This window comes from Amia ocellicauda, chromosome 8 (assembly GCF_036373705.1).
Source record: "Amia ocellicauda isolate fAmiCal2 chromosome 8, fAmiCal2.hap1, whole genome shotgun sequence".
Classification (NCBI taxonomy): Eukaryota; Metazoa; Chordata; class Actinopteri; order Amiiformes; family Amiidae; genus Amia; species Amia ocellicauda.
The window spans coordinates 9353993-9379855 of record NC_089857.1 but is presented as its reverse complement, the minus strand read 5'-3'; the positions used below and the strand labels follow the sequence as shown (position 1 = coordinate 9379855).

The following is a 25863-nucleotide window of genomic DNA, read 5'->3' as shown; positions in this document are numbered from 1 at the left end:
CACACTTGAAAATACAATACATGCAATGTTATGCATCATAGTGATGCAACCTCCTTTCAGTTTCATACTGCATGTCAATTGAAATCCTTACTGAAATGCACACCTTCTCAAGATTGCGCTTGACTGGCGTGTCAGGCACTCAATTACAGCTGTATTATCAAGACAATGTGTTCGTTTTGTAATATATAGTTCCGGTCTGGTGTGGCACCCCAGCTAACGCACAACGTTGCCACAACGTTTCGTGTTAGCAGGGACTGTCTGCGGCGCGCTGGTGTGTCCCGGACTTTAGAGTAGAGAGACAGTTCAACTGCAAGTATTAGCGGCAGAAACGGATATTGCCTTCCCTTTAAGTAGAGCGTCAGGGACAGCCTCCCTGGCTTACGGACATACTAGCCTGAATACGCCCGATCTCGTCCGATCTCGGAAGCTAAGCAGGCTCGCGCCTGGTCAGTACTTGGATGGGAGACCGCCTGGGAATACCAGGTGCTGTAAGCTTTTGCATCTTTTACACACCAGAGGGCGACAAATCACGAGTTTTAACTTTGGATACACGCAATTTCAACATTATTTCAGATTTGACTTCCCCAAATACACAGGCATACAATAGATCTTGTTCTCCAACGTAAACGGTCCCTAGTAACTAGGGTACATTCGTAAATAAATTGAGCATCATGGCTAGAAGTGACTAAATGTTGCCTAATCTTTCTCATCGAGAAATGACACAATTACAGCAACACAAAAAGGAACTCCACCGGACAAAGTTCAGTGCTCACAAGGAGCCTCATTCAACACACACGGTTCCATTCCCATTCATGCAAAGCACGAAAGTGTAAAACTTGGGAACATACTTGAGAGCAAAGATCACAATCAATCTCATTCAAGGCACGGATGTGAATGCAACGGGATGAAATTACTGAAATGATGCCTGCCCTCGAACTGTGATGATGGACTACCCGACTCGCCAATAATATTGGGTTCTGGTGTATTGAAATACAGGAGCTGCTGGATTTGTGTGTTTTCTTACCCCCTCACCATAGTTTGTCAAATGTTTAAACAACTGAACTTATATTCAAGGTTTGTTTCTCTTCATATGTTTTACTGGTTTACATTTGTCTCAGCAACCTGTTGAATGATTCTTCTGCTTTCAAAACAAAATGACAACAGGATGAATGCACACACTTGAAAATACAATACATGCAATGTTATGCATCATAGTGATGCAACCTCCTTTCAGTTTCATACTACATGTCAATTGAAATCCTTACTGAAATGCACACCTTCTCAAGATTGCGCTTGACTGGCGTGTCAGGCACTCAATTACAGCTGTTTTATCAAGACAATGTGTTCGTTTTGTAATATATAGTTCCGGTCTGGTGTGGCACCCCAGCTAACGCACAACGTTGCCACAACGTTTCGTGTTAGCAGGGACTGTCTGCGGCGCGCTGGTGTGTCCCGGACTTTAGAGTAGAGAGACAGTTCAACTGCAAGTATTAGCGGCAGAAACGGATATTGCCTTCCCTTTAAGTAGAGCGTCAGGGACAGCCTCCCTGGCTTACGGACATACTAGCCTGAATACGCCCGATCTCGTCCGATCTCGGAAGCTAAGCAGGCTCGCGCCTGGTCAGTACTTGGATGGGAGACCGCCTGGGAATACCAGGTGCTGTAAGCTTTTGCATCTTTTACACACCAGAGGGCGACAAATCACGAGTTTTAACTTTGGATACACGCAATTTCATCATTATTTCAGATTTGACTTCCCCAAATACACAGGCATACAATAGATCTTGTTCTCCAACGTAAACGGTCCCTAGTAACTAGGGTACATTCGTAAATAAATTGAGCATCATGGCTAGAAGTGACTAAATGTTGCCTAATCTTTCTCATCGAGAAATGACACATTTACAGCAACACAAAAAGGAACTCCACCGGACAAAGTTCAGTGCTCACAAGGAGCCTCATTCAACACACACGGTTCCATTCCCATTCATGCAAAGCACGAAAGTGTAAAACTTGGGAACATACTTGAGAGCAAAGATCACATTCAATCTCATTCAAGGCACGGATGTGAATGCAACGGGATGAAATTACTGAAATGATGCCTGCCCTCGAACTGTGATGATGGACTACCCGACTCGCCAATAATATTGGGTTCTGGTGTATTGAAATACAGGAGCTGCTGGATTTGTGTGTTTTCTTACCCCCTCACCATAGTTTGTCAAATGTTTAAACAACTGAACTTATATTCAAGGTTTGTTTCTCTTCATATGTTTTACTGGTTTACATTTGTCTCAGCAACCTGTTGAATGATTCTTCTGCTTTCAAAACAAAATGACAACAGGATGAATGCACACACTTGAAAATACAATACATGCAATGTTATGCATCATAGTGATGCAACCTCCTTTCAGTTTCATACTGCATGTCAATTGAAATCCTTACTGAAATGCACACCTTCTCAAGATTGCGCTTGACTGGCGTGTCAGGCACTCAATTACAGCTGTATTATCAAGACAATGTGTTCGTTTTGTAATATATAGTTCCGGTCTGGTGTGGCACCCCAGCTAACGCACAACGTTGCCACAACGTTTCGTGTTAGCAGGGACTGTCTGCGGCGCGCTGGTGTGTCCCGGACTTTAGAGTAGAGAGACAGTTCAACTGCAAGTATTAGCGGCAGAAACGGATATTGCCTTCCCTTTAAGTAGAGCGTCAGGGACAGCCTCCCTGGCTTACGGACATACTAGCCTGAATACGCCCGATCTCGTCCGATCTCGGAAGCTAAGCAGGCTCGCGCCTGGTCAGTACTTGGATGGGAGACCGCCTGGGAATACCAGGTGCTGTAAGCTTTTGCATCTTTTACACACCAGAGGGCGACAAATCACGAGTTTTAACTTTGGATACACGCAATTTCAACATTATTTCAGATTTGACTTCCCCAAATACACAGGCATACAATAGATCTTGTTCTCCAACGTAAACGGTCCCTAGTAACTAGGGTACATTCGTAAATAAATTGAGCATCATGGCTAGAAGTGACTAAATGTTGCCTAATCTTTCTCATCGAGAAATGACACAATTACAGCAACACAAAAAGGAACTCCACCGGACAAAGTTCAGTGCTCACAAGGAGCCTCATTCAACACACACGGTTCCATTCCCATTCATGCAAAGCACGAAAGTGTAAAACTTGGGAACATACTTGAGAGCAAAGATCACAATCAATCTCATTCAAGGCACGGATGTGAATGCAACGGGATGAAATTACTGAAATGATGCCTGCCCTCGAACTGTGATGATGGACTACCCGACTCGCCAATAATATTGGGTTCTGGTGTATTGAAATACAGGAGCTGCTGGATTTGTGTGTTTTCTTACCCCCTCACCATAGTTTGTCAAATGTTTAAACAACTGAACTTATAATCAAGGTTTGTTTCTCTTCATATGTTTTACTGGTTTACATTTGTCTCAGCAACCTGTTGAATGATTCTTCTGCTTTCAAAACAAAATGACAACAGGATGAATGCACACACTTGAAAATACAATACATGCAATGTTATGCATCATAGTGATGCAACCTCCTTTCAGTTTCATACTACATGTCAATTGAAATCCTTACTGAAATGCACACCTTCTCAAGATTGCGCTTGACTGGCGTGTCAGGCACTCAATTACAGCTGTTTTATCAAGACAATGTGTTCGTTTTGTAATATATAGTTCCGGTCTGGTGTGGCACCCCAGCTAACGCACAACGTTGCCACAATGTTGCCACAATGTTGCCACAACGTGGCGTGTTAGCAGGGACTGGCTGCGGCGCGCTGGTGTGTCCCGGGCTTTAGAGTAGAGAGACAGTTCAACTGTAAGTATGAACGGCAGAAACGGATATTGCCTTCCCTTTAAGTAGAGCGTCAGGGACAGCCTCCCTGGCTTACGGCCATACTAGCCTGAATACGCCCGATCTCGTCCGATCTCGGAAGCCAAGCAGGCTTGGGCCTGGTCAGTACTTGGATGGGAGACCGCCTGGGAATACCAGGTGCTGTAAGCTTTTGCATCTTTTACACACCAGAGGGCGACAAATCACGAGTTTTAACTTTGGATACACGCAATTTCATAATTATTTCAGATTTGACTTCCCCAAATACACAGGCATACAATAGATCTTGTTCTCCAACGTAAACGGTCCCTAGTAACTAGGGTACATTCGTACATAAATTGAGCATCATGGCTAGAAGTGACTAAATGTTGCCTAATCTTTCTCATCGAGAAATGACACAATTACAGCAACACAAAAAGGAACTCCACCGGACAAAGTTCAGTGCTCACAAGGAGCCTCATTCAACACACACGGTTCCATTCCCATTCATGCAAAGCACGAAAGTGTAAAACTTGGGAACATACTTGAGAGCAAAGATCACATTCAATCTCATTCAAGGCACGGATGTGAATGCAACGGGATGAAATTACTGAAATGATGCCTGCCCTCGAACTGTGATGATGGACTACCCGACTCGCCAATAATATTGGGTTCTGGTGTATTGAAATACAGGAGCTGCTGGATTTGTGTGTTTTCTTACCCCCTCACCATAGTTTGTCAAATGTTTAAACAACTGAACTTATATTCAAGGTTTGTTTCTCTTCATATGTTTTACTGGTTTACATTTGTCTCAGCAACCTGTTGAATGATTCTTCTGCTTTCAAAGCAAAATGACAACAGGATGAATGCACACACTTGAAAATACAATACATGCAATGTTATGCATCATAGTGATGCAACCTCCTTTCAGTTTCATACTGCATGTCATTTGAAATCCTTACTGAAATGCACACCTTCTCAAGATTGCGCTTGACTGGCGTGTCAGGCACTCAATTACTGCTGTTTTATCAAGAGAATGTGTTCGTTTTGTAATATATAGTTCCGGTCTGGTGTGGCACCCCAGCTAACGCACAACGTTGCCACAATGTTGCCACAACGTGGCGTGTTAGCAGGGACTGTCTGCGGCGCGCTGGTGTGTCCCGGGCTTTAGAGTAGAGAGACAGTTCAACTGTAAGTATGAACGGCAGAAACGGATATTGCCTTCCCTTTAAGTAGAGCGTCAGGGACAGTCTTCCTGGCTTACGGCAATACTAGCCTGAATACGCCCGATCTCGTCCGATCTTGGAAGCTAAGCAGGCTCGTTCCTGGTCAGTACTTGGATGGGAGACCGCCTGGGAATACCAGGTGCTGTAATCTTTTGCATCTTTTACACACCAGAGGGCGACAAATCACGAGTTTTAACTTTGGATACACGCAATTTCATCATTATTTCAGATTTGACTTCCCCAAATACACAGTCATACAATAGATCTTGTTCTCCAACGTAAACGGTCCCTAGTAACTAGGGTACATTCGTAAATAAATTGAGCATCATGGCTAGAAGTGACTAAATGTTGCCTAATCTTTCTCATCGAGAAATGACACAATTACAGCAACACAAAAAGGAACTCCACTGGACAATGTTCAGTGCTCACAAGGAGCCTCATTCAACACACACGGTTCCATTCCCATTCATGCAAAGCACGAAAGTGTAAAACTTGGGAACATACTTGAGAGCAAAGATCACATTCAATCTCATTCAAGGCACGGATGTGAATGCAACGGGATGAAATTACTGAAATGATGCCTGCCCTCGAACTGTGATGATGGACTACCCGACTCGCCAATAATATTGGGTTCTGGTGTATTGAAATACAGGAGCTGCTGGATTTGTGTGTTTTCTTACCCCCTCACCATAGTTTGTCAAATGTTTAAACAACTGAACTTATATTCAAGGTTTGTTTCTCTTCATATGTTTTACTGGTTTACATTTGTCTCAGCAACCTGTTGAATGATTCTTCTGCTTTCAAAACAAAATGACAACAGGATGAATGCACACACTTGAAAATACAATACATGCAATGTTATGCATCATAGTGATGCAACCTCCTTTCAGTTTCATACTGCATGTCAATTGAAATCCTTACTGAAATGCACACCTTCTCAAAATTGCGCTTGACTGGCGTGTCAGGCACTCAATTACAGCTGTTTTATCAAGACAATGTGTTCGTTTTGTAATACATAGTTCCGGTCTGGTGTGGCACCCCAGCTAACGCACAACGTTGCCACAATGTTGCCACAACGTGACGTGTTAGCAGGGACTGTCTGCGGCGCGCTGGTGTGTCCCGGGCTTTAGAGTAGAGAGACAGTTCAACTGTAAGTATGAACGGCAGAAACGGATATTGCCTTCCCTTTAAGTAGAGCGTCAGGGACAGCCTCCATGGCTTACGGCCATACTAGCCTGAATACGCCCGATCTCGTCCGATCTCGGAAGCCAAGCAGGCTCGGGCCTGGTCAGTACTTGGATGGGAGACCGCCTGGGAATACCAGGTGCTGTAAGCTTTTGCATCTTTTACACACCAGAGGGCGACAAATCACGAGTTTTAACTTTGGATACACGCAATTTCATCATTATTTCAGATTTGACTTCCCCAAATACACAGGCATACAATAGATCTTGTTCTCCAACGTAAACGGTCCCTAGTAACTAGGGTACATTCGTAAATAAATTGAGCATCATGGCTAGAAGTGACTAAATGTTGCCTAATCTTTCTCATCGAGAAATGACACAATTACAGCAACACAAAAAGGAACTCCACCGGACAAAGTTCAGTGCTCACAAGGAGCCTCATTCAACACACACGGTTCCATTCCCATTCATGCAAACCACGAAAGTGTAAAACTTGGGAACATACTTGAGAGCAAAGATCACATTCAATCTCATTCAAGGCACGGATGTGAATGCAACGGGATGAAATTACTGAAATGATGCCTGCCCTCGAACTGTGATGATGGACTACCCGACTCGCCAATAATATTGGGTTCTGGTGTATTGAAATACAGGAGCTGCTGAATTTGTGTGTTTTCTTACCCCCTCACCATAATTTGTCAAATGTTTAAACAACTGAACTTATATTCAAGGTTTGTTTCTCTTCATATGTTTTACTGGTTTACATTTGTCTCAGCAACCTGTTGAATGATTCTTCTGCTTTCAAAACAAAATGACAACAGGATGAATGCACACACTTGAAAATACAATACATGCAATGTTATGCATCATAGTGATGCAACCTCCTTTCAGTTTCATACTGCATGTCAATTGAAATCCTTTCTGAAATGCACACCTTCTCAAGATTGCGCTTGACTGGCGTGTCAGGCACTCAATTACAGCTGTTTTATCAAGACAATGTGTTCGTTTTGTAAAATATAGTTCCGGTCTGGTGTGGCACCCCAGCTAACGCACAACGTTGCCACAACGTTTCGTGTTAGCAGGGACTGTCTGCGGCGCGCTGGTGTGTCCCGGACTTTAGAGTAGAGAGACAGTTCAACTGCAAGTATGAGCGGCAGAAACGGATATTGCCTTCCCTTTAAGTAGAGCGTCAGGGATAGCCTCACTGGCTTATGGCCATACTAGCCTGAATACGCCTGATCTCGTCCGATCTCGGAAGCTAAGCAGGCTCGGGCCTGATCAGTACTTGGATGGGAGACCGCCTGGGAATACCAGGTGCTGTAAGCTTTTGCATCTTTTACACACCAGAGGGCGACAAATCACGAGTTTTAACTTTGGATACACGCAATTTCATCATTATTTCAGATTTGACTTCCCCAAATACACAGGCATACAATAGATCTTGTTCTCCAACGTAAACGGTCCCTAGTAACTAGGGTACATTCGTAAATAAATTGAGCATCATGGCTAGAATTGACTAAATGTTGCCTAATCTATCTCATCGAGAAATGACACAATTACAGCAACACAAAAAGGAACTCCACCGGACAAAGTTCAGTGCTCACAAGGAGCCTCATTCAACACAAACGGTTCCATTCCCATTCATGCAAAGCACGAAAGTGTAAAACTTGGGAACATACTTGAGAGCAAAGATCACATTCAATCTCATTCAAGGCATGGATGTGAATGCAACGGGATGAAATTACTGAAATGATGCCTGCCCTCGAACTGTGATGATGGACTACCCGACTCGCCAATAATATTGGGTTCTGGTGTATTGAAATACAGGAGCTGCTGGATTTGTGTGTTTTCTTACCCCCTCACCATAGTTTGTCAAATGTTTAAACAACTGAACTTATATTCAAGGTTTGTTTCTCTTCATATGTTTTACTGGTTTACATTTGTCTCAGCAACCTGTTGAATGATTCTTCTGCTTTCAAAACAAAATGACAACAGGATGAATGCACACACTTGAAAATACAATACATGCAATGTTATGCATCATAGTGATGCAACCTCCTTTCAGTTTCATACTGCATGTCAATTGAAATCCTTACTGAAATGCACACCTTCTCAAGATTGCGCTTGACTGGCGTGTCAGGCACTCAATTACAGCTGTTTTATCAAGACAATGTGTTCGTTTTGTAAAATATAGTTCCGGTCTGGTGTGGCACCCCAGCTAACGCACAACGTTGCCACAACGTGGCATATTAGCAGGGACTGTCTGCGGCGCGCTGGTGTGTCCCGGGCTTTAGAGTAGAGAGACAATTCAACTGCAAGTACGAGCGGCAGAAACGGATATTGCCTTCCCTTTAAGTAGAGCGTCAGGGAAAGTCTCCCTGGCTTACGGCCATACTAGCCTGAATACGCCCGATCTCGTCCGATCTCGGAAGCTAAGCAGGCTCGGGCCTGGTCAGTACTTGGATGGGAGACCGCCTGGGAATACCAGGTGCTGTAAGCTTCTGCATCTTTTACACACCAGAGGGCGACAAATCACGAGTTTTAACTTTGGATACACGCAATTTCATCATTATTTCAGATTTGACTTCCCCAAATACACAGGCATACAATAGATCTTGTTCTCCAACGTAAACGGTCCCTAGTAACTAGGGTACATTCGTAAATAAATTGAGCATCATGGCTAGAAGTGACTAAATGTTGCCTAATCTATCTCATCGAGAAATGACACAATTACAGCAACACAAAAAGGAACTCCACCGGACAAAGTTCAGTGCTCACAAGGAGCCTCATTCAACACAAACGGTTCCATTCCCATTCATGCAAAGCACGAAAGTGTAAAACTTGGGAACATACTTGAGAGCAAAGATCACATTCAATCTCATTCAAGGCACGGATGTGAATGCAACAGGATGAAATTACTGAAATGATGCCTGCCCTCGAACTGTGATGATGGACTACCCGACTCGCCAATAATATTGGGTTCTGGTGTATTGAAATACAGGAGCTGCTGGATTTGTGTGTTTTCTTACCCCCTCACCATAGTTTGTCAAATGTTTAAACAACTGAACTTATATTCAAGGTTTGTTTCTCTTCATATGTTTTACTGGTTTACATTTGTCTCAGCAACCTGTTGAATGATTCTTCTGCTTTCAAAACAAAATGACAACAGGATGAATGCACACACTTGAAAATACAATACATGCAATGTTATGCATCATAGTGATGCAACCTCCTTTCAGTTTCATACTGCATGTCAATTGAAATCCTTACTGAAATGCACACCTTCTCAAGATTGCGCTTGACTGGCGTGTCAGGCACTCAATTACAGCTGTATTATCAAGACAATGTGTTCGTTTTGTAAAATATAGTTCCGGTCTGGTGTGGCACCCCAGCTAACGCACAACGTTGCCACAATGTTGCCACAACGTGGCGTGTTAGCAGGGACTGTCTGCGGCGCGCTGGTGTGTCCCGGGCTTTAGAGTAGAGAGACAGTTCAACTGTAAGTATGAACGGCAGAAACGAATATTGCCTTCCCTTTAAGTAGAGCGTCAGGGACAGCCTCCCTGGCTTACGGCCATACTATCCTGAATACGCCCGATCTCGTCAGATCTCGGAAGCTAAGCAGGCTCGGGCCTGGTCAGTACTTGGATGGGAGACTGCCTGGGAATACCAGGTGCTGTAAGCTTTTGCATCTTTTACACACCAGAGGGCGACAAATCACGAGTTTTAACTTTGGATACACGCAATTTCATCATTATTTCAGATTTGACTTCCCCAAATACACAGGCATACAATAGATCTTGTTCTCCAACGTAAACGGTCCCTAGTAACTAGGGTACATTCGTAAATAAATTGAGCATCATGGCTAGAAGTGACTAAATGTTGCCTAATCTTTCTCATCGAGAAATGACACAATTACAGCAACACAAAAAGGAACTCCACCGGACAAAGTTCAGTGCTCACAAGGAGCCTCATTCAACACACACGGTTCCATTCCCATTCATGCAAAGCACGAAAGTGTAAAACTTGGGAACATACTTGAGAGCAAAGATCACATTCAATCTCATTCAAGGCACGGATGTGAATGCAACGGGATGAAATTACTGAAATGATGCCTGCCCTCGAACTGTGAAGATGGACTTCCCGACTCGCCAATAATATTGGGTTCTGGTGTATTGAAATACAGGAGCTGCTGGATTTGTGTGTTTTCTTACCCCCTCACCATAGTTTGTCAAATGTTTAAACAACTGAACTTATAATCAAGGTTTGTTTCTCTTCATATGTTTTACTGGTTTACATTTGTCTCAGCAACCTGTTGAATGATTCTTCTGCTTTGAAAACAAAATGACAACAGGATGAATGCACACACTTGAAAATACAATACATGCAATGTTATGCATCATAGTGATGCAACCTCCTTTCAGTTTCATACTGCATGTCAATTGAAATCCTTACTGAAATGCACACCTTCTCAAGATTGCGCTTGACTGGCGTGTCAGGCACTCAATTACAGCTGTTTTATCAAGACAATGTGTTCGTTTTGTAATATATAGTTCCGGTCTGGTGTGGCACCCCAGCTAACGCACAACGTTGCCACAACGTTTCGTGTTAGCAGGGACTGTCTGCGGCGCGCTGGTGTGTCCCGGACTTTAGAGTAGAGAGACAGTTCAACTGCAAGTATGAGCGGCAGAAACGGATATTGCCTTCCCTTTAAGTAGAGCGTCAGGGAGAGCCTCCCTGGCTTACGGCCATACTAGCCTGAATACGCCCGATCTCGTCCGATCTCGGAAGCCAAGCAGGCTCGGGCCTGGTCAGTACTTGGATGGGAGACCGCCTGGGAATACCAGGTGCTGTAAGCTTTTGCATCTTTTACACACCAGAGGGCGACAAATCACGAGTTTTAACTTTGGATACACGCAATTTCATCATTATTTCAGATTTGACTTCCCCAAATACACAGGCATACAATAGATCTTGTTCTCCAACGTAAACGGTCCCTAGTAACTAGGGTACATTCGTAAATAAATTGAGCATCATGGCTAGAAGTGACTAAATGTTGCCTAATCTTTCTCATCGAGAAATGACACAATTACAGCAACACAAAAAGGAACTCCACCGGACAAAGTTCAGTGCTCACAAGGAGCCTCATTCAACACACACGGTTCCATTCCCATTCATGCAAAGCACGAAAGTGTAAAACTTGGGAACATACTTGAGAGCAAAGATCACATTCAATCTCATTCAAGGCACGGATGTGAATGCAACGGGATGAAATTACTGAAATGATGCCTGCCCTCGAACTGTGATGATGGACTACCCGACTCGCCAATAATATTGGGTTCTGGTGTATTGAAATACAGGAGCTGCTGGATTTGTGTGTTTTCTTACCCCCTCACCATAGTTTGTCAAATGTTTAAACAACTGAACTTATATTCAAGGTTTGTTTCTCTTCATATGTTTTACTGGTTTACATTTGTCTCAGCAACCTGTTGAATGATTCTTCTGCTTTCAAAACAAAATGACAACAGGATGAATGCACACACTTGAAAATACAATACAAGCAATGTTATGCATCATAGTGATGCAACCTCCTTTCAGTTTCATACTACATGTCAATTGAAATCCTTACTGAAATGCACACCTTCTCAAGATTGCGCTTGACTGGCGTGTCAGGCACTCAATTACAGCTGTTTTATCAAGACAATGTGTTCGTTTTGTAATATATAGTTCCGGTCTGGTGTGGCACCCCAGCTAACGCACAACGTTGCCACAATGTTGCCACAATGTTGCCACAACGTGGCGTGTTAGCAGGGACTGGCTGCGGCGCGCTGGTGTGTCCCGGGCTTTAGAGTAGAGAGACAGTTCAACTGTAAGTATGAACGGCAGAAACGGATATTGCCTTCCCTTTAAGTAGAGCGTCAGGGACAGCCTCCCTGGCTTACGGCCATACTAGCCTGAATACGCCCGATCTCGTCCGATCTCGGAAGCCAAGCAGGCTCGGGCCTGGTCAGTACTTGGATGGGAGACCGCCTGGGAATACCAGGTGCTGTAAGCTTTTGCATCTTTTACACACCAGAGGGCGACAAATCACGAGTTTTAACTTTGGATACACGCAATTTCATCATTATTTCAGATTTGACTTCCCCAAATACACAGGCATACAATAGATCTTGTTCTCCAACGTAAACGGTCCCTAGTAACTAGGGTACATTCGTACATAAATTGAGCATCATGGCTAGAAGTGACTAAATGTTGCCTAATCTTTCTCATCGAGAAATGACACAATTACAGCAACACAAAAAGGAACTCCACCGGACAAAGTTCAGTGCTCACAAGGAGCCTCATTCAACACACACGGTTCCATTCCCATTCATGCAAAGCACGAAAGTGTAAAACTTGGGAACATACTTGAGAGCAAAGATCACATTCAATCTCATTCAAGGCACGGATGTGAATGCAACGGGATGAAATTACTGAAATGATGCCTGCCCTCGAACTGTGATGATGGACTACCCGACTCGCCAATAATATTGGGTTCTGGTGTATTGAAATACAGGAGCTGCTGGATTTGTGTGTTTTCTTACCCCCTCACCATAGTTTGTAAAATGTTTAAACAACTGAACTTATATTCAAGGTTTGTTTCTCTTCATATGTTTTACTGGTTTACATTTGTCTCAGCAACCTGTTGAATGATTCTTCTGCTTTCAAAGCAAAATGACAACAGGATGAATGCACACACTTGAAAATACAATACATGCAATGTTATGCATCATAGTGATGCAACCTCCTTTCAGTTTCATACTGCATGTCATTTGAAATCCTTACTGAAATGCACACCTTCTCAAGATTGCGCTTGACTGGCGTGTCAGGCACTCAATTACTGCTGTTTTATCAAGAGAATGTGTTCGTTTTGTAATATATAGTTCCGGTCTGGTGTGGCACCCCAGCTAACGCACAACGTTGCCACAATGTTGCCACAACGTGGCGTGTTAGCAGGGACTGTCTGCGGCGCGCTGGTGTGTCCCGGGCTTTAGAGTAGAGAGACAGTTCAACTGTAAGTATGAACGGCAGAAACGGATATTGCCTTCCCTTTAAGTAGAGCGTCAGGGACAGCCTTCCTAGCTTACGGCAATACTAGCCTGAATACGCCCGATCTCGTCCGATCTTGGAAGCTAAGCAGGCTCGTTCCTGGTTAGTACTTGGATGGGAGACCGCCTGGGAATACCAGGTGCTGTAATCTTTTGCATCTTTTACACACCAGAGGGCGACAAATCACGAGTTTTAACTTTGGATACACGCAATTTCATCATTATTTCAGATTTGACTTCCCCAAATACACAGTCATACAATAGATCTTGTTCTCCAACGTAAACGGTCCCTAGTAACTAGGGTACATTCGTAAATAAATTGAGCATCATGGCTAGAAGTGACTAAATGTTGCCTAATCTTTCTCATCGAGAAATGACACAATTACAGCAACACAAAAAGGAACTCCACCGGACAAAGTTCAGTGCTCACAAGGAGCCTCATTCAACACACACGGTTCCATTCCCATTCATGCAAACCACGAAAGTGTAAAACTTGGGAACATACTTGAGAGCAAAGATCACATTCAATCTCATTCAAGGCACGGATGTGAATGCAACGGGATGAAATTACTGAAATGATGCCTGCCCTCGAACTGTGATGATGGACTACCCGACTCGCCAATAATATTGGGTTCTGGTGTATTGAAATACAGGAGCTGCTGAATTTGTGTGTTTTCTTACCCCCTCACCATAGTTTGTCAAATGTTTAAACAACTGAACTTATATTCAAGGTTTGTTTCTCTTCATATGTTTTACTGGTTTACATTTGTCTCAGCAACCTGTTGAATGATTCTTCTGCTTTCAAAACAAAATGACAACAGGATGAATGCACACACTTGAAAATACAATACATGCAATGTTATGCATCATAGTGATGCAACCTCCTTTCAGTTTCATACTGCATGTCAATTGAAATCCTTTCTGAAATGCACACCTTCTCAAGATTGCGCTTGACTGGCGTGTCAGGCACTCAATTACAGCTGTTTTATCAAGACAATGTGTTCGTTTTGTAAAATATAGTTCCGGTCTGGTGTGGCACCCCAGCTAACGCACAACGTTGCCACAACGTTTCGTGTTAGCAGGGACTGTCTGCGGCGCGCTGGTGTGTCCCGGACTTTAGAGTAGAGAGACAGTTCAACTGCAAGTATGAGCGGCAGAAACGGATATTGCCTTCCCTTTAAGTAGAGCGTCAGGGATAGCCTCACTGGCTTACGGCCATACTAGCCTGAATACGCCCGATCTCGTCCGATCTCGGAAGCTAAGCAGGCTCGGGCCTGATCAGTACTTGGATGGGAGACCGCCTGGGAATACCAGGTGCTGTAAGCTTTTGCATCTTTTACACACCAGAGGGCGACAAATCACGAGTTTTAACTTTGGATACACGCAATTTCATCATTATTTCAGATTTGACTTCCCCAAATACACAGGCATACAATAGATCTTGTTCTCCAACGTAAACGGTCCCTAGTAACTAGGGTACATTCGTAAATAAATTGAGCATCATGGCTAGAATTGACTAAATGTTGCCTAATCTATCTCATCGAGAAATGACACAATTACAGCAACACAAAAAGGAACTCCACCGGACAAAGTTCAGTGCTCACAAGGAGCCTCATTCAACACAAACGGTTCCATTCCCATTCATGCAAAGCACGAAAGTGTAAAACTTGGGAACATACTTGAGAGCAAAGATCACATTCAATCTCATTCAAGGCATGGATGTGAATGCAACGGGATGAAATTACTGAAATGATGCCTGCCCTCGAACTGTGATTATGGACTACCCGACTCGCCAATAATATTGGGTTCTGGTGTATTGAAATACAGGAGCTGCTGGATTTGTGTGTTTTCTTACCCCCTCACCATAGTTTGTCAAATGTTTAAACAACTGAACTTATATTCAAGGTTTGTTTCTCTTCATATGTTTTACTGGTTTACATTTGTCTCAGCAACCTGTTGAATGATTCTTCTGCTTTCAAAACAAAATGACAACAGGATGAATGCACACACTTGAAAATACAATACATGCAATGTTATGCATCATAGTGATGCAACCTCCTTTCAGTTTCATACTGCATGTCAATTGAAATCCTTACTGAAATGCACACCTTCTCAAGATTGCGCTTGACTGGCGTGTCAGGCACTCAATTACAGCTGTTTTATCAAGACAATGTGTTCGTTTTGTAATATATAGTTCCGGTCTGGTGTGGCACCCCAGCTAACGCACAACGTTGCCACAACGTTTCGTGTTAGCAGGGACTGTCTGCGGCGCGCTGGTGTGTCCCGGACTTTAGAGTAGAGAGACAGTTCAACTGCAAGTACGAGCGGCAGAAACGGATATTGCCTTCCCTTTAAGTAGAGCGTCAGGGAAAGTCTCCCTGGCTTACGGCCATACTAGCCTGAATACGCCCGATCTCGTCCGATCTCGGAAGCTAAGCAGGCTCGGGCCTGGTCAGTACTTGGATGGGAGACCGCCTGGGAATACCAGGTGCTGTAAGCTTCTGCATCTTTTACACACCAGAGGGCGACAAATCACGAGTTTTAACTTTGGATACACGCAATTTCATCATTATTTCAGATTTGACTTCCCCAAATACACAGGCATACAATAGATCTTGTTCTCCAACGTAAACGGTCCCTAGTAACTAGGGTACATTCGTAAATAAATTGAGCATCATGGCTAGAAGTGACTAAATGTTGCCTAATCTATCTCATCGAGAAATGACACAATTACAGCAACACAAAAAGGAACTCCACCGGACAAAGTTCAGTGCTCACAAGGAGCCTCATTCAACACAAACGGTTCCATTCCCATTCATGCAAAGCACGAAAGTGTAAAACTTGGGAACATACTTGAGAGCAAAGATCACATTCAATCTCATTCAAGGCACGGATGTGAATGCAACAGGATGAAATTACTGAAATGATGCCTGCCCTCGAACTGTGATGATGGACTACCCGACTCGCCAATAATATTGGGTTCTGGTGTATTGAAATACAGGAGCTGCTGGATTTGTGTGTTTTCTTACCCCCTCACCATAGTTTGTCAAATGTTTAAACAACTGAACTTATATTCAAGGTTTGTTTCTCTTCATATGTTTTACTGGTTTACATTTGTCTCAGCAACCTGTTGAATGATTCTTCTGCTTTCAAAACAAAATGACAACAGGATGAATGCACACACTTGAAAATACAATACATGCAATGTTATGCATCATAGTGATGCAACCTCCTTTCAGTTTCATACTGCATGTCAATTGAAATCCTTACTGAAATGCACACCTTCTCAAGATTGCGCTTGACTGGCGTGTCAGGCACTCAATTACAGCTGTTTTATCAAGACAATGTGTTCGTTTTGTAATATATAGTTCCGGTCTGGTGTGGCACCCCAGCTAACGCACAACGTTGCCACAACGTTGCCACAACGTGGCATGTTAGCAGGGACTGTCTGCGGCGCGCTGGTGTGTCCCGGGCTTTAGAGTAGAGAGACAGTTCAACTGTAAGTATGAACGGCAGAAACGGATATTGCCATCCCTTTAAGTAGAGCGTCAGGGACAGCCTCCCTGGCTTACGGCCATACTAGCCTGAATACGCCCGATCTCGTCCGATCTCGGAAGCTAAGCAGGCTCGGGCCTGGTCATTACTTGGATGGGAGACCGCCTGGGAATACCAGGTGCTGTAAGCTTTTGCATCTTTTACACACCAAAGGGCGACAAATCACGAGTTTTAACTTTGGATACACGCAATTTCATCATTATTTCAGATTTGACTTCCCCAAATACACAGGCATACAATAGATCTTGTTCTCCAACGTAAACGGTCCCTAGTAACTAGGGTACATTCGTAAATAAATTGAGCATCATGGCTAGAAGTGACTAAATGTTGCCTAATCTTTCTCATCGAGAAATGACACAATTACAGCAACACAAAAAGGAACTCCACCGGACAAAGATCAGTGCTCACAAGGAGCCTCATTCAACACACACGGTTCCATTCCCATTCATGCAAAGCACGAAAGTGTAAAACTTGGGAACATACTTGAGAGCAAAGATCACATTCAATCTCATTCAAGGCACGGATGTGAATGCAACGGGATGAAATTACTGAAATGATGCCTGCCCTCGAACTGTGATGATGGACTACCCGACTCGCCAATAATATTGGGTTCTGGTGTATTGAAATACAGGAGCTGCTGGATTTGTGTGTTTTCTTACCCCCTCACCATAGTTTGTCAAATGTTTAAACAACTGAACTTATATTCAAGGTTTGTTTCTCTTCATATGTTTTACTGGTTTACATTTGTCTCAGCAACCTGTTGAATGATTCTTCTGCTTTCAAAACAAAATGACAACAGGATGAATGCACACACTTGAAAATACAATACATGCAATGTTATGCATCATAGTGATGCAACCTCCTTTCAGTTTCATACTGCATGTCAATTGAAATCCTTACTGAAATGCACACCTTCTCAAGATTGCGCTTGACTGGCGTGTCAGGCACTCAATTACAGCTGTTTTATCAAGACAAATGTGTTCGTTTTGTAAAATATAGTTCCGGTCTGGTGTGGCACCCCAGCTAACGCACAACGTTGCCACAACGTGGCATATTAGCAGGGACTGTCTGCGGCGCGCTGGTGTGTCCCGGGCTTTAGAGTAGAGAGACAGTTCAACTGTAAGTATGAACGGCAGAAACGGATATTGCCATCCCTTTAAGTAGAGCGTCAGGGACAGCCTCCCTGGCTTACGGCCATACTAGCCTGAATACGCCCGATCTCGTCCGATCTCGGAAGCTAAGCAGGCTCGGGCCTGGTCAGTACTTGGATGGGAGACCGCCTGGGAATACCAGGTGCTGTAAGCTTTTGCATCTTTTACACACCAGAGCGCGACAAATCACGAGTTTTAACTTTGGATACACGCAATTTCATCATTATTTCAGATTTGACTTCCCCAAATACACAGGCATACAATAGATCTTGTTCTCCAACGTAAACGGTCCCTAGTAACTAGGGTACATTCGTAAATAAATTGAGCATCATGGCTAGAAGTGACTAAATGTTGCCTAATCTTTCTCATCGAGAAATGACACAATTACAGCAACACAAAAAGGAACTCCACCGGACAAAGATCAGTGCTCACAAGGAGCCTCATTCAACACACACGGTTCCATTCCCATTCATGCAAAGCACGAAAGTGTAAAACTTGGGAACATACTTGAGAGCAAAGATCACATTCAATCTCATTCAAGGCACGGATGTGAATGCAACGGGATGAAATTACTGAAATGATGCCTGCCCTCGAACTGTGATGATGGACTACCCGACTCGCCAATAATATTGGGTTCTGGTGTATTGAAATACAGGAGCTGCTGGATTTGTGTGTTTTCTTACCCCCTCACCATAGTTTGTCAAATGTTTAAACAACTGAACTTATATTCAAGGTTTGTTTCTCTTCATATGTTTTACTGGTTTACATTTGTCTCAGCAACCTGTTGAATGATTCTTCTGCTTTCAAAACAAAATGACAACAGGATGAATGCACACACTTGAAAATACAATACATGCAATGTTATGCATCATAGTGATGCAACCTCCTTTCAGTTTCATACTGCATGTCAATTGAAATCCTTACTGAAATGCACACCTTCTCAAGATTGCGCTTGACTGGCGTGTCAGGCACTCAATTACAGCTGTATTATCAAGACAATGTGTTCGTTTTGTAAAATATAGTTCCGGTCTGGTGTGGCACCCCAGCTAACGCACAACGTTGCCACAACGTTTCGTGTTAGCAGGGACTGGCTGCGGCGCGCTGGTGTGTCCCGGGCTTTAGAGTAGAGAGACAGTTCAACTGCAAGTATGAGCGGCAGAAACGGATATTGCCTTCCCTTTAAGTAGAGCGTCAGGGACAGCCTCCCTGGCTTACGGCCATACTAGCCTGAATACGCCCGATCTCGTCCGATCTCGGAAGCTAAGCAGGCTCGGGCCTGGTCAGTACTTGGATGGGAGACCGCCTGGGAATACCAGGTGCTGTAAGCTTTTGCATCTTTTACACACCAAAGGGCGACAAATCACAAGTTTTAACTTTGGATACACGCAATTTCATCATTATTTCAGATTTGACTTCCCCAAATACACAGGCATACAATAGATCTTGTTCTCCAACGTAAACGGTCCCTAGTAACTAGTGTACATTTGTAAATAAATTGAGCATCATGGCTAGAAGTGACTAAATGTTGCCTAATCTTTCTCATCGAGAAATGACACAATTATAGCAACACAAAAAGGAACTCCACCGGACAAAGTTCAGTGCTCACAAGGAGCCTCATTCAACACACACGGTTCCATTCCCATTCATGCAAAGCACGAAAGTGTAAAACTTGGGAACATACTTGAGAGCAAAGATCATATTCAATCTCATTCAAGGCACGGATGTGAATGCAACGGGATGAAATTACTGAAATGATGCCTGCCCTCGAACTGTGATGATGGACTACCCGACTCGCCAATAATATTGGGTTCTGGTGTATTGAAATACAGGAGCTGCTGGATTTGTGTGTTTTCTTACCCCCTCACCATAGTTTGTCAAATGTTTAAACAACTGAACTTATATTCAAGGTTTGTTTCTCTTCATATGTTTTACTGGTTTACATTTGTCTCAGCAACCTGTTGAATGATTCTTCTGCTTTCAAAACAAAATGACAAAAGGATGAATGCACACACTTGAAAATACAATACATGCAATGTTATGCATCATAGTGATGCAACCTCCTTTCAGTTTCATACTGCATGTCAATTGAAATCCTTACTGAAATGCACACCTTCTCAAGATTGCGCTTGACTGGCGTGTCAGGCACTCAATTACAGCTGTTTTATCAAGACAATGTGTTCGTTTTGTAATATATAGTTCCGGTCTGGTGTGGCACCCCAGCTAACGCACAACGTTGCCACAATGTTGCCACAACGTGGCGTGTTAGCAGGGACTGTCTGCGGCGCGCTGGTGTGTCCCGGGCTTTAGAGTAGAGAGACAGTTCAACTGTAAGTATGAACGGCAGAAACGGATATTGCCTTCCCTTTAAGTAGAGCGTCAGGGACAGCCTCCCTGGCTTACGGCCATACTAGCCTGAATACGCCCGATCTCGTCCGATCTCGGAAGCTAAGGAGGCTTGGGCCTGGTCAGTACTTGTATGGGAGACCACCTGGGAATACCAGGTGCTGTAAGCTTTTGCATCTTTTACACACCAGAGGGCGACAAATCACGAGTTTTAACTTTGGATACACGCAATTTCATCATTATTTCAGATTTGACTTCCCCAAATACACAGGCATACAATAGATCTTGTTCTCCAACGTAAACGGTCCCTAGTAACTAGGGTACATTCGTAAATAAATTGAGCATCATGGCTAGAAGTGACTAAATGTTGCCTAATCTTTCTCATCGAGAAATGACACAATTACAGCAACACAAAAAGGAACTCCACCGGACAAAGTTCAGTGCTCACAAGGAGCCTCATTCAACACACACGGTTCCATTCCCATTCATGCAAAGCACGAAAGTGTAAAACTTGGGAACATACTTGAGAGCAAAGATCACATTCAATCTCATTCAAGGCACGGATGTGAATGCAACGGGATGAAATTACTGAAATGATGCCTGCCCTCGAACTGTGATGATGGACTACCCGACTCGCCAATAATGTTGGGTTCTGGTGTATTGAAATACAGGAGCTGCTGGATTTGTATGTTTTCTTACCCCCTCACCATAGTTTGTCAAATGTTTAAACAACTGAACTTATATTCAAGGTTTGTTTCTCTTCATATGTTTTACTGGTTTACATTTGTCTCAGCAACCTGTTGAATGATTCTTCTGCTTTCAAAACAAAATGACAACAGGATGAATGCACACACTTGAAAATACAATACATGCAATGTTATGAATCATAGTGATGCAACCTCCTTTCAGTTTCATACTGCATGTCAATTGAAATCCTTACTGAAATGCACACCTTGTCAAGATTGCGCTTGACTGGCGTGTCAGGCACTCAATTACAGCTGTTTTATCAAGACAATGTGTTCGTTTTGTAATATATAGTTCCGGTCTGGTGTGGCACCCCAGCTAACGCACAACGTTGCCACAATGTTGCCACAACGTGGCGTGTTAGCAGGGACTGTCTGCGGCGCGCTGGTGTGTCCCGGGCTTTAGAGTAGAGAGACAGTTCAACTGTAAGTATGAACGGCAGAAACGGATATTGCCTTCCCTTTAAGTAGAGCGTCAGGGACATCCTCCCTGGCTTACGGCCATACTAGCCTGAATACGCCCGATCTCGTCCGATCTCGGAAGCTAAGCAGGCTCGGGCCTGGTCAGTACTTGGATGGGAGACCGCCTGGGAATACCAGGTGCTGTAAGCTTTTGCATCTTTTACACACCAGAGGGCGACAAATCACGAGTTTTAACTTTGGATACACGCAATTTCATCATTATTTCAGATTTGACTTCCCCAAATACACAGGCATACAATAGATCTTGTTCTCCAACGTAAACGGTCCCTAGTAACTAGGGTACATTCGTAAATAAATTGAGCATCATGGCTAGAAGTGACTAAATGTTGCCTAATCTTTCTCATCGAGAAATGACACAATTACAGCAACACAAAAAGGAACTCCACCGGACAAAGTTCAGTGCTCACAAGGAGCCTCATTCAACACACAAGGTTCCATTCCCATTCATGCAAAGCACGAAAGTGTAAAACTTGGGAACATACTTGAGAGCAAAGATCACATTCAATCTCATTCAAGGCACGGATGTGAATGCAACGGGATGAAATTACTGAAATGATGCCTGCCCTCGAACTGTGATGATGGACTACCCGACTCGCCAATAATATTGGGTTCTGGTGTATTGAAATACAGGAGCTGCTGGATTTGTGTGTTTTCTTACCCCCTCACCATAGTTTGTCAAATGTTTAAACAACTGAACTTATATTCAAGGTTTGTTTCTCTTCATATGTTTTACTGGTTTACATTTGTCTCAGCAACCTGTTGAATGATTCTTCTGCTTTCAAAACAAAATGACAACAGGATGAATGCAAACACTTGAAAATACAATACATGCAATGTTATGCATCATAGTGATGCAACCTCCTTTCAGTTTCATACTGCATGTCAATTGAAATCCTTACTGAAATGCACACCTTCTCAAGATTGCGCTTGACTGGCGTGTCAGGCACTCAATTACAGCTGTTTTATCAAGACAATGTGTTCGTTTTGTAATATATAGTTCCGGTCTGGTGTGGCACCCCAGCTAACGCACAACGTTGCCACAATGTTGCCACAACGTGGCGTGTTAGCAGGGACTGTCTGCGGCGCGCTGGTGTGTCCCGGGCTTTAGAGTAGAGAGACAGTTCAACTGTAAGTATGAACGGCAGAAACGGATATTGCCTTCCCTTTAAGTAGAGCGTCAGGGACAGCCTCCCTGGCTTACGGCCATACTAGCCTGAATACGCCCAATCTCGTCCGATCTCGGAAGCTAAGCAGGCTCGGGCCTGGTCAGTACTTGGATGGGAGACCGCCTGGGAATACCAGGTGCTGTAAGCTTTTGCATCTTTTACACACCAAAGGGCGACAAATCACAAGTTTTAACTTTGGATACACGCAATTTCATCATTATTTCAGATTTGACTTCCCCAAATACACAGGCATACAATAGATCTTGTTCTCCAACGTAAACGGTCCCTAGTAACTAGTGTACATTTGTAAATAAATTGAGCATCATGGCTAGAAGTGACTAAATGTTGCCTAATCTTTCTCATCGAGAAATGACACAATTACAGCAACACAAAAAGGAACTCCACCGGACAAAGTTCAGTGCTCACAAGGAGCCTCATTCAACACACACGGTTCCATTCCCATTCATGCAAAGCACGAAAGTGTAAAACTTGGGAACATACTTGAGAGCAAAGATCACATTGAATCTCATTCAAGGCACGGATGTGAATGCAACGGGATGAAATTACTGAAATGATGCCTGCCCTCGAACTGTGATGATGGACTACCCGACTCGCCAATAATATTGGCTTCTGGTGTATTGAAATACAGGAGCTGCTGGATTTGTGTGTTTTCTTACCCCCTCACCATAGTTTGTCAAATGTTTAAACAACTGAACTTATATTCAAGGTTTGTTTCTCTTCATATGTTTTACTGGTTTACATTTGTCTCAGCAACCTGTTGAATGATTCTTCTGCTTTCAAAACAAAATGACAACAGGATGAATGCACACACTTGAAAATACAATACATGCAATGTTATGCATCATAGTGATGCAACCTCCTTTCAGTTTCATACTGCATGTCAATTGAAATCCTTACTGAAATGCACACCTTCTCAAGATTGCGCTTGACTGGCGTGTCAGGCACTCAATTACAGCTGTTTTATCAAGACAATGTGTTCGTTTTGTAATATATAGTTCCGGTCTGGTGTGGCACCCCAGCTAACGCACAACGTTGCCACAATGTTGCCACAACGTTTCGTGTTAGCAGGGACTGTCTGCGGCGCGCTGGTGTGTCCCGGGCTTTAGAGTAGAGAGACAGTTCAACTGTAAGTATGAACGGCAGAAACGGATATTGCCTTCCCTTTAAGTAGAGCGTCAGGGACAGCCTCCCTGGCTTACGGCCATACTAGCCTGAATACGCCCGATCTCGTCCGATCTCGGAAGCTAAGCAGGCTCGGGCCTTGTCAGTACTTGGATGGGAGACCGCCTGGGAATACCAGGTGCTGTAAGCTTTTGCATCTTTTACACACCAAAGGGCGACAAATCACAAGTTTTAACTTTGGATACACGCAATTTCATCATTATTTCAGATTTGACTTCCCCAAATACACAGGCATACAATAGATCTTGTTCTCCAAAATAAACGGTCCCTAGTAACTAGTGTACATTTGTAAATAAATTGAGCATCATGGCTAGAAGTGACTAAATGTTGCCTAATCTTTCTCATCGAGAAATGACACAATTACAGCAACACAAAAAGGAACTCCACCGGACAAAGTTCAGTGCTCACAAGGAGCCTCATTCAACACACACGGTTCCATTCCCATTCATGCAAAGCACGAAAGTGTAAAACTTGGGAACATACTTGAGAGCAAAGATCACATTGAATCTCATTCAAGGCACGGATGTGAATGCAACGGGATGAAATTACTGAAATGATGCCTGCCCTCGAACTGTGATGATGGACTACCCGACTCGCCAATAATATTGGGTTCTGGTGTATTGAAATACAGGAGCTGCTGGATTTGTGTGTTTTCTTACCCCCTCACCATAGTTTGTCAAATGTTTAAACAACTGAACTTATATTCAAGGTTTGTTTCTCTTCATATGTTTTACTGGTTTACATTTGTCTCAGCAACCTGTTGAATGATTCTTCTGCTTTCAAAACAAAATGACAACAGGATGAATGCACACACTTGAAAATACAAAACATGCAATGTTATGCATCATAGTGATGCAACCTCCTTTCAGTTTCATACTGCATGTCAATTGAAATCCTTACTGAAATGCACACCTTCTCAAGATTGCGCTTGACTGGCGTGTCAGGCACTCAATTACAGCTGTTTTATCAAGACAAATGTGTTCGTTTTGTAAAATATAGTTCCGGTCTGGTGTGGCACCCCAGCTAACGCACAACGTTGCCACAACGTGGCATATTAGCAGGGACTGTCTGCGGCGCGCTGGTGTGTCCCGGGCTTTAGAGTAGAGAGACAGTTCAACTGTAAGTATGAACGGCAGAAACGGATATTGCCATCCCTTTAAGTAAAGCGTCAGGGACATCCTCCCTGGCTTACGGCCATACTAGCCTGAATACGCCCGATCTCGTCCGATCTCGGAAGCTAAGCAGGCTCGGGCCTGGTCAGTACTTGGATGGGAGACCGCCTGGGAATACCAGGTGCTGTAAGCTTTTGCATCTTTTACACACCAGAGCGCGACAAATCACGAGTTTTAACTTTGGATACACGCAATTTCATCATTATTTCAGATTTGACTTCCCCAAATACACAGGCATACAATAGATCTTGTTCTCCAACGTAAACGGTCCCTAGTAACTAGGGTACATTCGTAAATAAATTGAGCATCATGGCTAGAAGTGACTAAATGTTGCCTAATCTTTCTCATCGAGAAATGACACAATTACAGCAACACAAAAAGGAACTCCACCGGACAAAGATCAGTGCTCACAAGGAGCCTCATTCAACACACACGGTTCCATTCCCATTCATGCAAAGCACGAAAGTGTAAAACTTGGGAACATACTTGAGAGCAAAGATCACATTCAATCTCATTCAAGGCACGGATGTGAATGCAACGGGGTGAAATTACTGAAATGATGCCTGCCCTCGAACTGTGATGATGGACTACCCGACTCGCCAATAATATTGGGTTCTGGTGTATTGAAATACAGGAGCTGCTGGATTTGTGTGTTTTCTTACCCCCTCACCATAGTTTGTCAAATGTTTAAACAACTGAACT

The 25863-nt window shown here is 43.5% G+C and overlaps 21 non-coding genes and 1 pseudogene across 21 annotated transcripts; all 22 read left to right on the top strand.

The window, feature by feature from the left end:
- Positions 1-376: 376 nt before the first annotated feature.
- On the top strand, positions 377-495 carry LOC136757395 (5S ribosomal RNA). Its single transcript, XR_010819423.1, has one exon. It is a non-coding gene; the product is annotated as a 5S ribosomal RNA (ribosomal RNA).
- A 1055-nt stretch (positions 496-1550) lies between these two features.
- On the top strand, positions 1551-1669 carry LOC136757394 (5S ribosomal RNA). The gene has a single exon (XR_010819422.1). It is a non-coding gene; the product is annotated as a 5S ribosomal RNA (ribosomal RNA).
- Positions 1670-2724: 1055 nt separating this feature from the next.
- Positions 2725-2843, top strand: LOC136757393 (5S ribosomal RNA). The gene has a single exon (XR_010819421.1). It is a non-coding gene; the product is annotated as a 5S ribosomal RNA (ribosomal RNA).
- Positions 2844-3920: 1077 nt separating this feature from the next.
- On the top strand, positions 3921-4039 carry LOC136755974 (5S ribosomal RNA). The gene has a single exon (XR_010818081.1). It is a non-coding gene; the product is annotated as a 5S ribosomal RNA (ribosomal RNA).
- Positions 4040-5105: 1066 nt separating this feature from the next.
- LOC136757639 (uncharacterized) lies at positions 5106-5224 on the top strand (annotated as a pseudogene).
- Positions 5225-6290: 1066 nt separating this feature from the next.
- Positions 6291-6409, top strand: LOC136756195 (5S ribosomal RNA). Its single transcript, XR_010818295.1, has one exon. It is a non-coding gene; the product is annotated as a 5S ribosomal RNA (ribosomal RNA).
- A 1055-nt stretch (positions 6410-7464) lies between these two features.
- Positions 7465-7583, top strand: LOC136756802 (5S ribosomal RNA). The gene has a single exon (XR_010818861.1). It is a non-coding gene; the product is annotated as a 5S ribosomal RNA (ribosomal RNA).
- Positions 7584-8638: 1055 nt separating this feature from the next.
- Positions 8639-8757, top strand: LOC136755588 (5S ribosomal RNA). The gene has a single exon (XR_010817708.1). It is a non-coding gene; the product is annotated as a 5S ribosomal RNA (ribosomal RNA).
- Positions 8758-9823: 1066 nt separating this feature from the next.
- Positions 9824-9942, top strand: LOC136757270 (5S ribosomal RNA). The gene has a single exon (XR_010819306.1). It is a non-coding gene; the product is annotated as a 5S ribosomal RNA (ribosomal RNA).
- Positions 9943-10997: 1055 nt separating this feature from the next.
- On the top strand, positions 10998-11116 carry LOC136756194 (5S ribosomal RNA). Its single transcript, XR_010818294.1, has one exon. It is a non-coding gene; the product is annotated as a 5S ribosomal RNA (ribosomal RNA).
- Positions 11117-12193: 1077 nt separating this feature from the next.
- LOC136756193 (5S ribosomal RNA) lies at positions 12194-12312 on the top strand. Its single transcript, XR_010818293.1, has one exon. It is a non-coding gene; the product is annotated as a 5S ribosomal RNA (ribosomal RNA).
- A 1066-nt stretch (positions 12313-13378) lies between these two features.
- Positions 13379-13497, top strand: LOC136757548 (5S ribosomal RNA). The gene has a single exon (XR_010819543.1). It is a non-coding gene; the product is annotated as a 5S ribosomal RNA (ribosomal RNA).
- A 1055-nt stretch (positions 13498-14552) lies between these two features.
- On the top strand, positions 14553-14671 carry LOC136755933 (5S ribosomal RNA). Its single transcript, XR_010818041.1, has one exon. It is a non-coding gene; the product is annotated as a 5S ribosomal RNA (ribosomal RNA).
- A 1055-nt stretch (positions 14672-15726) lies between these two features.
- LOC136755586 (5S ribosomal RNA) lies at positions 15727-15845 on the top strand. Its single transcript, XR_010817707.1, has one exon. It is a non-coding gene; the product is annotated as a 5S ribosomal RNA (ribosomal RNA).
- A 1066-nt stretch (positions 15846-16911) lies between these two features.
- LOC136756754 (5S ribosomal RNA) lies at positions 16912-17030 on the top strand. Its single transcript, XR_010818816.1, has one exon. It is a non-coding gene; the product is annotated as a 5S ribosomal RNA (ribosomal RNA).
- Positions 17031-18086: 1056 nt separating this feature from the next.
- On the top strand, positions 18087-18205 carry LOC136755585 (5S ribosomal RNA). Its single transcript, XR_010817706.1, has one exon. It is a non-coding gene; the product is annotated as a 5S ribosomal RNA (ribosomal RNA).
- Positions 18206-19260: 1055 nt separating this feature from the next.
- LOC136755584 (5S ribosomal RNA) lies at positions 19261-19379 on the top strand. Its single transcript, XR_010817705.1, has one exon. It is a non-coding gene; the product is annotated as a 5S ribosomal RNA (ribosomal RNA).
- A 1066-nt stretch (positions 19380-20445) lies between these two features.
- On the top strand, positions 20446-20564 carry LOC136757080 (5S ribosomal RNA). Its single transcript, XR_010819125.1, has one exon. It is a non-coding gene; the product is annotated as a 5S ribosomal RNA (ribosomal RNA).
- Positions 20565-21630: 1066 nt separating this feature from the next.
- Positions 21631-21749, top strand: LOC136755583 (5S ribosomal RNA). The gene has a single exon (XR_010817704.1). It is a non-coding gene; the product is annotated as a 5S ribosomal RNA (ribosomal RNA).
- A 1066-nt stretch (positions 21750-22815) lies between these two features.
- LOC136756868 (5S ribosomal RNA) lies at positions 22816-22934 on the top strand. The gene has a single exon (XR_010818923.1). It is a non-coding gene; the product is annotated as a 5S ribosomal RNA (ribosomal RNA).
- A 1066-nt stretch (positions 22935-24000) lies between these two features.
- Positions 24001-24119, top strand: LOC136756926 (5S ribosomal RNA). Its single transcript, XR_010818977.1, has one exon. It is a non-coding gene; the product is annotated as a 5S ribosomal RNA (ribosomal RNA).
- A 1056-nt stretch (positions 24120-25175) lies between these two features.
- On the top strand, positions 25176-25294 carry LOC136755581 (5S ribosomal RNA). The gene has a single exon (XR_010817702.1). It is a non-coding gene; the product is annotated as a 5S ribosomal RNA (ribosomal RNA).
- The last annotated feature ends 569 nt before the right edge of the window (positions 25295-25863 follow it).